This window comes from Danio rerio, chromosome 7, assembly GCF_049306965.1.
Source record: "Danio rerio strain Tuebingen ecotype United States chromosome 7, GRCz12tu, whole genome shotgun sequence".
NCBI classification, from domain to species: domain Eukaryota; kingdom Metazoa; phylum Chordata; class Actinopteri; order Cypriniformes; family Danionidae; genus Danio; species Danio rerio.
In genome coordinates, this window is record NC_133182.1 from 66799040 (window position 1) to 66810718 (window position 11679).

Sequence of the window (11679 nt, forward strand, 5' to 3'; positions counted from 1 at the left end):
TTTAGGAGGCGTGGCTTTGGATGGCAGGGGAGGGACTGTGTTTCAAAGATATTATGCCAACCGGTTAGCATTTTGGCAGATCACCTACTGCACCTATAACTTGTTTGTTAATTAAATCCTGTTTTGTTATTTAGCCTATTATTTTTAAGTAACAGTGAAGTTGCATATTAACTTGATATGCAAAGAATGGGAAATAAATTCTTTTTGACATGCTGATTTTGGTAAAAATTGTGAATATAGGTAATACTCGCCTTGCAATTTTAAAATCATTGTATTTTTTTTTCCTTTGAGCAGGCAATTTTCAATTTAAATGATTGCTGCTGCAGTCTGAAAGTGTCGGTTAGGCAATGCTGACGGACACAGCTAAAGCTGGACAAATTACAGTTAATTGATTATTAATTCTGATAAGAATAACATCAACAACAAGATAATATTAATAATAAGTCTTTTATTTAAAAATGAATTTAACACATGTAATAGGTCTACAGAAATGTGAAACGAACCAAACATCATCTTTAAAATAGTCAGGCCTCAGCTCTCTGTGCTATCTCTCCCTATCATCGATACACAACACTAGTGTCAATCGGCACAACCCTATCTTGTAGTAAACATAACTCCAAACTGCAATATGGTCATTTAAATGTCGTTCACGCATCGACGTTCAGGGGTTCGAATCGAGATCGCCATCTTTTTACGATTAACTATGCAGTCCAACTATCACTTGCCAGTAATTAACCAATCTTTTATAGTAAAATCTGTTTGTGTACTATTGGTCATACTGTATGAATTAACTCCAGAATATCTGGCATGTGAAAATACATAATTGAGCTATCCTTTCATCTTTAAATAAATTGCTTTAAGACACAATTGTATGATGTTATATAGTTAGAACAAGATTACATTTTAAATAAACCTGCCAAAGGGTCTGTCTTACCTTGTTCTGGTTACTCTGCCCTGTTCACTTAGCAGCAAATATCACTAGATAGGCTACCTGGTGCCTGAATGAAAGGGTTACCGTCTTATTCCCTGATCTTCTTGCTTTGTCTGACTGTTGTGGCTCAGATTGTTTGTGAGGATCACTCATCTTCACGTTGTCCAAAGCAGGTGAGGAGACAGAAGCATTATGGGACTGGATGTCAGAAAAAAAACAGAGAATATCGAAATCAGAAATATTTGTCAAGACAGAACAAGCATATTCTTCTATTTCTATATTCAGGGTTTTTGCAGATATCATAATGTCAAATTTAAGACTTATTAAGACCTTTTTAAGACCATTAAGTATTAAATTTAGGACCTATATCGCAATATCAAAAACACGCATTCACATAAAGAGATCAGAAGAAGAAGAAACCGACAGTAAAATCTGACAAATAAACAGAGAAGTAAAAAGCTTCTGGAACTAGGTCATATCATTAATATCATTCAGGATAATCGTTTTTAATTATTTTATAATTAATTATAAAGATTTTTATAACCATTCAAGATTTTTTAAATACATTTTTTATCTAAATGATGCATCACATGCTTTTCTTCATATCTCAGACAGTTCTACCCATTAAAGTTAAATATTAATGGCAACAGATCTTGGGTTGCTCTACAATTATATTTTTTATTAAGGCAGAAATAAAAACAGAAAACAAGTACACTCACTAAAAATATTGAGGTTTTTTATTTTTTATTTTGCCCACTCAACAATTCACACAACACTTTCTGACTAGTTTAGTTATCACCAATAAAGCCTAGAAATTGGGCATCAATATACTGTAAACTGATACATATATTTATATATTCCTTTCCAGTTGAAGTCAGAATTATTAGCCCCCCTGTTTATTTTTCCCCAATTCCCGTTTAATGGAGAGCAGATTTTTTTTCAACACATTTCAAACATAATAGTTTTAATAACTCATCTCTAATAACTGATTTATTTTCTGTTTGTCATGATGACAGTAAATAATATTTGACTAGATATTTTTGAAGACACTTCTATACACCTTAAAGTGACATTTAAAAGCCTAATTAGGTTAATTAGGTGAACTTGGCAGGTTAGGGTAATTAGGCAAAATTTTGTTACTTAATTTTAGTTTGTAACTTGTAAATTGTTTTAAATTCGAAATTGTAATATAGGTCTATACATCAGTGTAAAACCTATGCATGATGGAAAAACATTCTGTAATATTAAAACCAACTGGGTCTACACTTTTGCATAGCCTCTTTTTTTAAACAAACTTATCCCTCAGGTTTTTCCAAACTTTTACAAAAACTGTCCTCCTTTCCCACTGCTGTTGCAATTTCTAGCCAAAAAGTATTGGTCATCTGGTTCTACTTCTCCCTATGATCACGCATGGACTGATCATAAAGAAGATGTGTGTATAGGGCTGGATGATATGACAAAAATTTATATCACGATATACTTCTTAATTTCGGTCGATATGATATAATTCCGATATCGATATGGACAATATTAAAAAGACATAAAAAAACTGCCAAGAACGCAAACAATAGATGTCTGTACCTACAAATATCTGCAAACTGAATTTGCAAAGTCTATAATACCTCCAGGCTCTTATAACTTTTCTTTTAATAAAAAAGTTTTTAAAAATTTTACTTGTTAACTTTTTCAAATGTTAACTCTCTTTATTGTATTTGGCCTTTACAAACAGACATATATATATATATATATATATATATATATATATATACACACACACACACACACACACACACAGGGCTTTACATTAACACCCGGCAACACGCCAAATTCAGGTAGATTTCAGCTTTGTCGTGTTAGACAGTCACTCCCACAAGCCACTTTGCCTGGTTGAAAATAATTTTTTTTCAATTTTGTGGTTTTCCTAAAAGCAGGGTTCGACAATATAAGGATGACCCAATATGCGTGCAAATGTGATCTTAGAATCGAGAAGTAAAATAATTGTGATCACGTGAGCAGAAGAAAGCAAGTGAATACCAAATGAGAGGATGATCATTAGCCACGACAGATTACTGTAAATATTTTTGATACATGACAATAGTTATTTTTTAAAAGTCAATTGCTTTTCTTTCTTTTTTAAGAAATGTTTTATTAAATAAAAGGTATACAGCTATATTTTGCTTGTTTTGACACATTAAACATTTGTGTCTAAGAAATAATTATTGTTTTGTATGGTTATAGAGATAAATTTGGTAAATCGTTAATTTTGAGCTCTAAAAAAAGTCATGCTAGTCGTGCAAACACTATGAAACCATGACTCCTTTGCTCATGCTCATTGAGCAAGCTCATACTCGACACACAAAAAGTGAAATGATTGAGAACACGTGGACATAACACAAAATTTAAATCAAGTAATTTTAGCATGTCAACGTCAAACTTATGCATATAAAATATATTTTTCCAACAACAAAATTGTGGATAGTGAAAATGCAGAGTGGCTAGTAAAGTTGGAAATCTACTAGCCACAGTGGCTGGTGATCAAAAAAGTTAATGTCAAGCCCTGTGCATATATATATATATATATATATATATATATATATATATATATATATATATATATAGCTTGTTCATTCACATCTGTATTCAGGGCACACTTCAGGGCAAACTTTCTGCGACGTAGCTAACCAACTGCTGTGCTAAGCGATGGCAGCGTGTCTGTGATGTCACATGCGTGATGACGTACATCATGCTCTTTCTGATGGCTGAGCACTGACCGTCACTCAGTGACAAATGATGCAATCTAGGGATGTAACGGTATTGTAAATACCGTCATACCGCAATATTAATTTTTTCCGATATTAGCGTAGTCGCATGACTCGATAAAACTATAGGTCTTCTGAGAAAATTTGCTCAGGCGAATGAAGCGAACGGGAGGTAGTGGAAACTACAATTCCCATCAGCCCAGGGGTTGCCATCATTCTTTGCGGTCTGTTGTCGCTACAGATCCAGTAATGCGGAAATGAAGTGTGCTGCTAGAAGCGAGGATGAAAAAGACCTGGAAATGATCGAACATAAAGCGGGTGTTGTCGTCGCGCGCGTACTGAATAGCGGTGTTGTCGCGCGCGTTCTGATTAGCTGTGTTGTCGCGCGTGTTCTGATCAGCTGTGTTGTCGCGCGTGTACTGTAAAGCGGGGAGGGGGGGTTGAGCGCGCATACTCAAGAGCGGTGTTGTCGCGCGCCTACTGAAGAGCGGCACGTAGGGTGTGTTGCATCGCGGGGGCACTTTTGATCATTTTGGAAGGGCATTTTCTATCCAAGACTAAAAAGGGCATGTGCACTGCACAGGTTGAGCCCTATGTGTGCACGTGCCTGCAAGTTGGGGAATACGACTAATAACAGTCATGGGGACTGCAGAAACACAGCACACTGTTCAGATTGATGCAGACATGAGATCTCTATCTCACTCATGGTTTGTCCTCTCAAGTGGGGGAAAGACAATGCACAACGTTACCCACTGCTGTCAACCTGGGCCAAGTCATATCTCTCTGTCCCAGAAACCTCAGTCCCAAATGAGAGGGGTTTTTTCTGTTGCAGGGGACATTGTAAATACCCAGAGATACCAGCTTTTACCAGATTATAGTTATAAGATAATTTTCCTTAAAGCCCATCTCTATCTAAGTGAGTGAGTGATTAAATGTTGAATGAAATGAGTTTTCAACAATACTAAATTGAAACTTAATTTTTTTACATGGTTTAATATTTTTTTGTTATTAAAATTGAAGTTCCTGTTTCAAAGCTTACAGATAGATGACTAATTTGTATGTCATTGACACTTTTGGCACTTTTTTGGAGTATTTTCATAAGTTTTGTTTTTTCTGTAAATGATTCAATAAATACCGTACCGTGACATTCATACCGAGGTATTACCGTACCGTGAAATTCTGATACCGTTACATCCCTAATGCAATCTATAAGATCTTAAAAATATAATTATATATATATATATATATATATGCAAATTTATATCGAAATACCGGAAATGAGTTTAAAACTCATATCACGTTACTGAAAACAATTCTATAGCGATATATATTGATATCGAATCATTGTCCAGCCCTAATGGGTGTATCAATGGGTGTATCAATAGGTGTATGCATGCATCAAGTTTATATATGCGCAAGTTTCATACATGTTTTGAACATAGTATAGGTTTATATGCGAGTAATTTATATGCTCGTGTTGATAAGCAAAGTTTTATTTAGATCCTACACGGTGCCTCATAGCCATCTGTGTCGGGAAGGTGGATGGTGAGGCGACAGGTTGACTTAAACTTAAATGATGCCTCATCTTCTGTCATTGCTTCTGACTCTCAGTATGTTCTATCGGGTGGAACAGATTTGATGTGTTTCCGCTGTTAGTCGGCAGACTCGGCACCACTCTACCGCACATTTTGCAGAGCACCGAAACTAAACGTTTATCGAAACTTAAAAAGCTGAATCACTTCCACACCACTGCATTCGTCTTTCCTCTCTCATCAACTAATTTGTCTGCATTCTTAGTTGTGGAAGCTTGTTCATTCACATCAGTATTCAGGGCACACATTTTGTAGCATTTTGTTGCATTCTGCGACGGAGCAGCTTAACTAACTTCTAAGCGCTGGCAGTGGCAGCGTGTCTGTGATGTACGTCATCACGCAAGTGACATCACGCTCATTCTGAGCACGAAAAGTCATTCAGTGACAAATGATACAAGGTATAAGATCTTATCTATAATAAAACAGATGTATGCAAATGTATATCGACCGGAAATGGGTTTAAAAATCATCACTGTTATTGAAAAAAATCTATCGCGATATATATTGATATCGAATTATTGTCCAGCCCTATGTGTGTACAGTCATACCTGTTTCAGACAAAAAACTCTTCAAAGTGTTTCATATTCAATTCAAATCAAATTTGAACCGCACGAACTGAAAAAACATTTTGTGAGCTCTGCCAGCCAAAATCATGTCGCGGCTGGCGGACCTCTATAAACACAGTGATGACATCACATTTACCGCGCGCACTGAGTTCAATAACAGAAAGCTGATTGGCAATTGTCGGTATAGGGCATGTCGGTCTTATTTGTAGTTGTAATAACGCAAATTACAATTGGACTAGTGAAATAGTCCTACAACACCCTGAAAACCTAGCAACAACAACAAAAAAAGAATTTAAATGAGTTTTAGATGTAGCGTTACATGGACATCGCAAAAATAAGACCTGTGCAAAAATATTTAAGACTTAGAACAGTGAATTTAGGACTTTTGAAGGCCTTAAATTTCGATTTTTTAATTTTAGAATTTTTAAGACCCCGCGGAAACCCTGTATATTCCTTCTGACCAGACTTTCTACTTATACATGTCAGTCAGTATTGCTATTTTGACTGTCAATATTACAGAATAAAGCATCCGTATAATTATGGTTGAATTTTATGTTTCATAATATAGACAATTGGTAAGTGAACCTACTGATTTCTGTAGACTCATACTACTGACCCCTACTCACCATAACCAGAATCTCCATAATTGTAGGTTATATCTTCTCCTGGAAGTATGTTGCACACAGCAAAGATATGATTTTCATTTTGCAGTTAGGAGCTTTGTGGTCATCATTTACAAGTCTCCCTAAAGACCCATCTTCTTTCGATGCATCCATGCTGTAAAACATAAAACAATCACTAAGCATAAAATACAAACAATTTTTAAAGTTTATACATTTAAGATGTACTATTTTTTTTTCTGTGACCATCTTCAAAGAGGTGTTAACAATAGTATCGAGAATTAATTCTATTTTAAAACTTGCTAATTATTTCACTAAAACTACAGATTTGATTAGAAGTGTTAATTTACATTTCACTTCCCAATTCCTGTAATATATTTTTTATGTCTGTGAGGAACATTTTTTATGAAATTGCAATCAAATTTGGGAACTGATTGTAATCAGAATGATCAGAATCAGAAATACTTAAATTTTGAGACGCATAATATATTATCGGCCATATCGATATCAGCCGATAAATGCTATTTTTTTAATGTTATGGTCATCAGTCTGATATCAAAATATGGCCGATATATTTAAGCTGATAGATTACAGAATTACCTGCCTTGCACATGCGTGGGTCGAACTTGTTCAGAGTTGTGCAGTGCTTGGACATTATTGTTGGGTGATACACAATTTTCATATCATCCACCTTTGAGATCACCGATCATGATACTGTAGCATAGGCCAGGGGTCACCAATCTTATTTCTAGAGGTCCAGTGCCCTGCAGGGTTTAGCTCCAACTTGCCTTAACACACCTGCCTGGGTGTTTCAAGTATACCTAGTAAGACCTTGTTTAGCTTGTTCAGGTGTGTTTGATTTGGGTTAGAGCTAAAACCAGCAGAACACCGGCCCTCCAAGAACAAGTTTGGTGATCCCTGGCATAGGGGCACGGCAGTGTTATGTTTGCTTATTTGCTCATTTATTTAACCACATCTAAACATATTTAATAACCTTTCGGCTAATCATACTCACCACCCAAACTTGTACTCAAGAACAAAATCCCCTCTGAATAAAGCTTCAGTGGTGAAAACTCATCCTCCTAAACAAAAGACGTTCATTAGCTGCAGTTTCTTGAAAATTAATTATTATAGGTTCATAATTGCATTTTTTTAGTTTGCATTAAATTCTACAGACTTTTGTGTTTTTATTTGAACTAATTGTTCTACTTGTCCTGTATGCTTCTCAAGCTTTATGAGAAGTGTCATTCATGTCTTTTCAGGTGCACTCAGAGGGCAATCGCCTGTAATGTTTGTTGCAATTTTAATAGTTTAAGTTCATTTGATTGACTATTTAAAAATCTGTGGATATTATCAATGCATTTATTGGATAAAATAAAATTGCTACTTTTTACTGTAAAAAGTCCCTATCCCCAGAAGTGATTAAGGTTACACAGTCATATATATATAAATGTGTAAAAGATGAAGCACTATGAATATATATTTAAAAGAAAATATGTCAAATAAATGATCAGATCTCTGTGTGGAGCACTGGCTGTTGTCAGACTCCTTGTGCAAACAAAAATTTCTCTGAATAATTACAATATATAGCTAAATGTATTTGAAAACATAGACATACTATTGAAAATTAATACTTTAATTCATTAGAGTCGTACTTCTGTGGGTATTTTGGTTAAAGTAACCTAAAAGTAATACAAAAGTAGTGTAATGCATTTCTGAGATATTAATATTGTCATGTAACCAATTACAAAAAAAGAAATGGCAGTAACTTTTAATATATATATACTGTAATGCATTACATTTTGGAAGTAACTTGCCCAACTGTGTTCGCTATTGTTTGTTAGCACAAAGATTAGATATTAACGGGGATTTGGAACAAAATTGTTTATGCACAATGGGCTCTCTGCACAGCTAGAGTTTTAAAGCCAACGATAAACTTCCGGTGATAGCTTAATGTGGATATTTTCAATTTCACAAAGTTGTTTGTACATCATCAATGTTGTAATGTAATTACAATACATTCAGTTAAACAGACTAAAGCATTCATTTAGTTGTTCAAGCGTAAAATTAGATGAACGATGGTATAACCACTAGCGCCGTCAGTATAGCAAAAGGCTAGCGCAGATATTCCATTGAAAATACTGGGTAAAGTCTAAATCGAATACGTGGCCGGCTGGTATGTGCTATGCACATCCATATAGCAGCATTTTTATGACACTGTATAATAGGCGACGCGGTGGCACAGTAGGTAGTGCTGTCGCCTCACAACAAGAAGGTCGCTAGTTCAAGCCTGGGTCAGTTGGTGTTTCTGTGTGGAGTTTGCATGTTCTCCCTGTATTCGCGTGGGTTTCCTCGGGGTGCTCCGGTTTCCCCCACAGTCCAAAGACATGCGGTACAGGTGAACTGGGTAGGATAGAAATTGTCTGAAGTGTATGAGTGTGAATGAATGTGTATGGGTTTCTTAGTGATGGGTTGCAGCTGGAAGGGCATCCGCCGTGTAAAACATATGCTGGAATAGTTGGCGGTTCATTCTGCTGTGGCGACCCCAGATTAATAAAAGGACTAAGCTGAAAAGAAAATGAATGAATGAATGTATAACAATAATGAATATTTTTACAGTACTGTGACGGTTGGGTTTAAGGTTGGGGTGAAGGTAGGCTTTAAAAAATAAAATGTATTGGGTATTTTAATAGATAGCAGCATAAATAATACTCAATACAACTACTGTTTTTACGTTACTGTGACAGTTGGATTTAGGGTTGGGGTGGGGATAGACGTTAATAAAATACAACAAATGTGAAATTTAAGAAATAATATAAATAGTTTTCGTTAACTTTCGGCTGCAACCATATCTGATCTAGCAACAACCAAAATATAGGGGAAAAAAACTGTCATATTTTAAAGACATGGCGGGGAAAATGGACTTTAATGCAGTGCCTCTTGTCCGATCTGAAACCCACTTCATATCATATATAACAGGTAGTGAAGATTACTGATTTTTAAAGAAATCAGATCTTAAACGTGACAATTTTGAAATGGAAAGATGTCATTGGAAGCCATTGGAGTGCCTGGCTGAAAATTAAAAGTCTGGTAATCTGTAAAATATTTTACAACATTACAGATACATTAAAAACTAATTTAAGTGTGTGTATGGTTTGCATTGGTTACTTTAACAATTATAATAGCAAAAATAATTAATGTAGTGCTTTGTTGTATATACATGTTCAGAGTTAATAAATGTTTCAACCCAATTTAATTGCAAAAGTATGATAAAGTACAACAGGTAACACTTTAAAATAAAATTAATGGATTAAAGTCAACAGGGAGAAAAAAGCTAGATTCATTACAGTTACTGTGCTTATAAAGGATAAAATAATACAACTGAATATTATTAGTGATTATCCCCATTTAGTAAAACGACTGACTTTAGTAAAACGATTGTAATCAGATTACTATAATTTTAACACATACATCAGCATTAAGAAATTATCATCACCTAAGATTAACATTAAACTTTAACAATACTTTTAATTAACTAATGTTTACTATTGAAGCCTTCTTGCACAGAGTTAATGTACAGTACAACTGACCTATAAATGTTTTAAATTTTAGTAACAGTTTCAGTTAATATTTCAACCTGTAGTAGGCCAGATGAACTTGAAAATATTATTGAAAAACAATTAAGTCTCTTAGAATGTTGCACTGTTAACAATACCACTGCAACACAACATGGATTTTACTAAAAAGAACTGTAAAAGTTTACATAATAAATAATTATTCAATGTATTTTGAGTTCCCATAATGTCAATATTGTACATGTTCATTATCATTCTATATTGAACCACTGCATAGAGAGATATAGACAGAGAGAGAGAGTGTTTGTGAGTATAACTTACCTTTGTAATTGTTGATGAATTGCACTTGCAGGTTTGTCACTTTTACAACAAATGTAATGTTCTGCATCCTCTTGAGGTATTTTACGCTTTCTGTTTTTTCTTAATCCCAGCATGAAGACAAAGGGCATGTTTCCTATAAAGACTTTAGGAAAAAATAAATATAATAAATTATATTATGTTAATAAATAACATAATAATAATAGCATAATACATTTTATATATTGTCTATTGTTCTGCTGAACCCAAATGATTTCACATAGATCTAGTAATGTACTTCTATCTAAAAATTTAAATCAGAAATTAAATCATAATGTAATTAAAAACAGAATAGGTAGGATGTAAATCACATCCAAGATTAATTTTCCTATATTCGTTAAACAAAGCTATAAATACATTGTTATTTAGACTGAAAACAGGGCTAGACCCACATGAACCATTTTCATGTTTTTGTAACTTTACACACCTCAAAATTATATATACTGTGATATAATAAAGACGTTATATATATATATATATATATATATATATATATATATATATATATATATATATATATATATATATATAATGTTCTGTGCGTTTGGGCAAGCTAATTAACATCATTAAAAGGCTTATTTACTTAAATTAATTTAAAATAATCACCATATTAAACAAAAAATAAAGATTTTATTTTTGGGGCAACCACACAAGCACACGCAAGCACTATTTTGATCAACAGAAATGTAGTGTGTTAAACAGTATACAGCTAACATTGCTATTAAATACATTTCAACAAATATAATCGACAAAGGAATATAAGCACTAAACATACATCTTACAAAGGCAATGTTTTGTCGTGTAAGCAGTAATTATGCATTTAAATACATAAATTGATTTACCTGCTCTCCCAGGAGAGATGAGTTCGCGGGAAAAGGCGTCTCCAATTGATTGCGTCATTAGCACGTGTTTGCAAATGCCGCGCGTTCATGAGTTGAATGAGGCGCTGTGAGGGATGTGTGCTTAACACACACACACACATACACATGAACAGAGGGGTGGGGGAGGGAAACTGCAGCAGGTTCAACTTGGAGTTTGCAAAATGTATGCATCCACGTGTTGAAGTGTTCACATATTTGTTTTATGTTGAACATGCTCTTTTCATTTGACTTTTTTTTTTAGAAAACCTGATTTTCTTTGATTATGGTGCACTTTAATTTAATCTCCAAATAACTAAATAAATAAATATATATATAATAATAATAAATAATTATAAAATAAAAATATATATATATTTTTAAAGTAAAAAAAAAGTGAGGGGAAACCTGATAGGTGTTGT

General features: G+C 34.1%; 1 long non-coding RNA gene across 1 annotated transcript; it reads right to left on the minus strand.

Annotated features, from left to right (window-relative positions):
- Positions 1 to 428: 428 nt before the first annotated feature.
- On the minus strand, positions 429 to 11292 carry LOC101886703 (uncharacterized). Its single transcript, XR_222544.6, has 5 exons — positions 11243 to 11292; positions 10365 to 10506; positions 7484 to 7550; positions 6475 to 6625; positions 429 to 1129 (listed from the first exon to the last, which is right to left on the minus strand). It is a non-coding gene; the product is annotated as an uncharacterized lncRNA (long non-coding RNA).
- Positions 11293 to 11679: the final 387 nt, after the last annotated feature.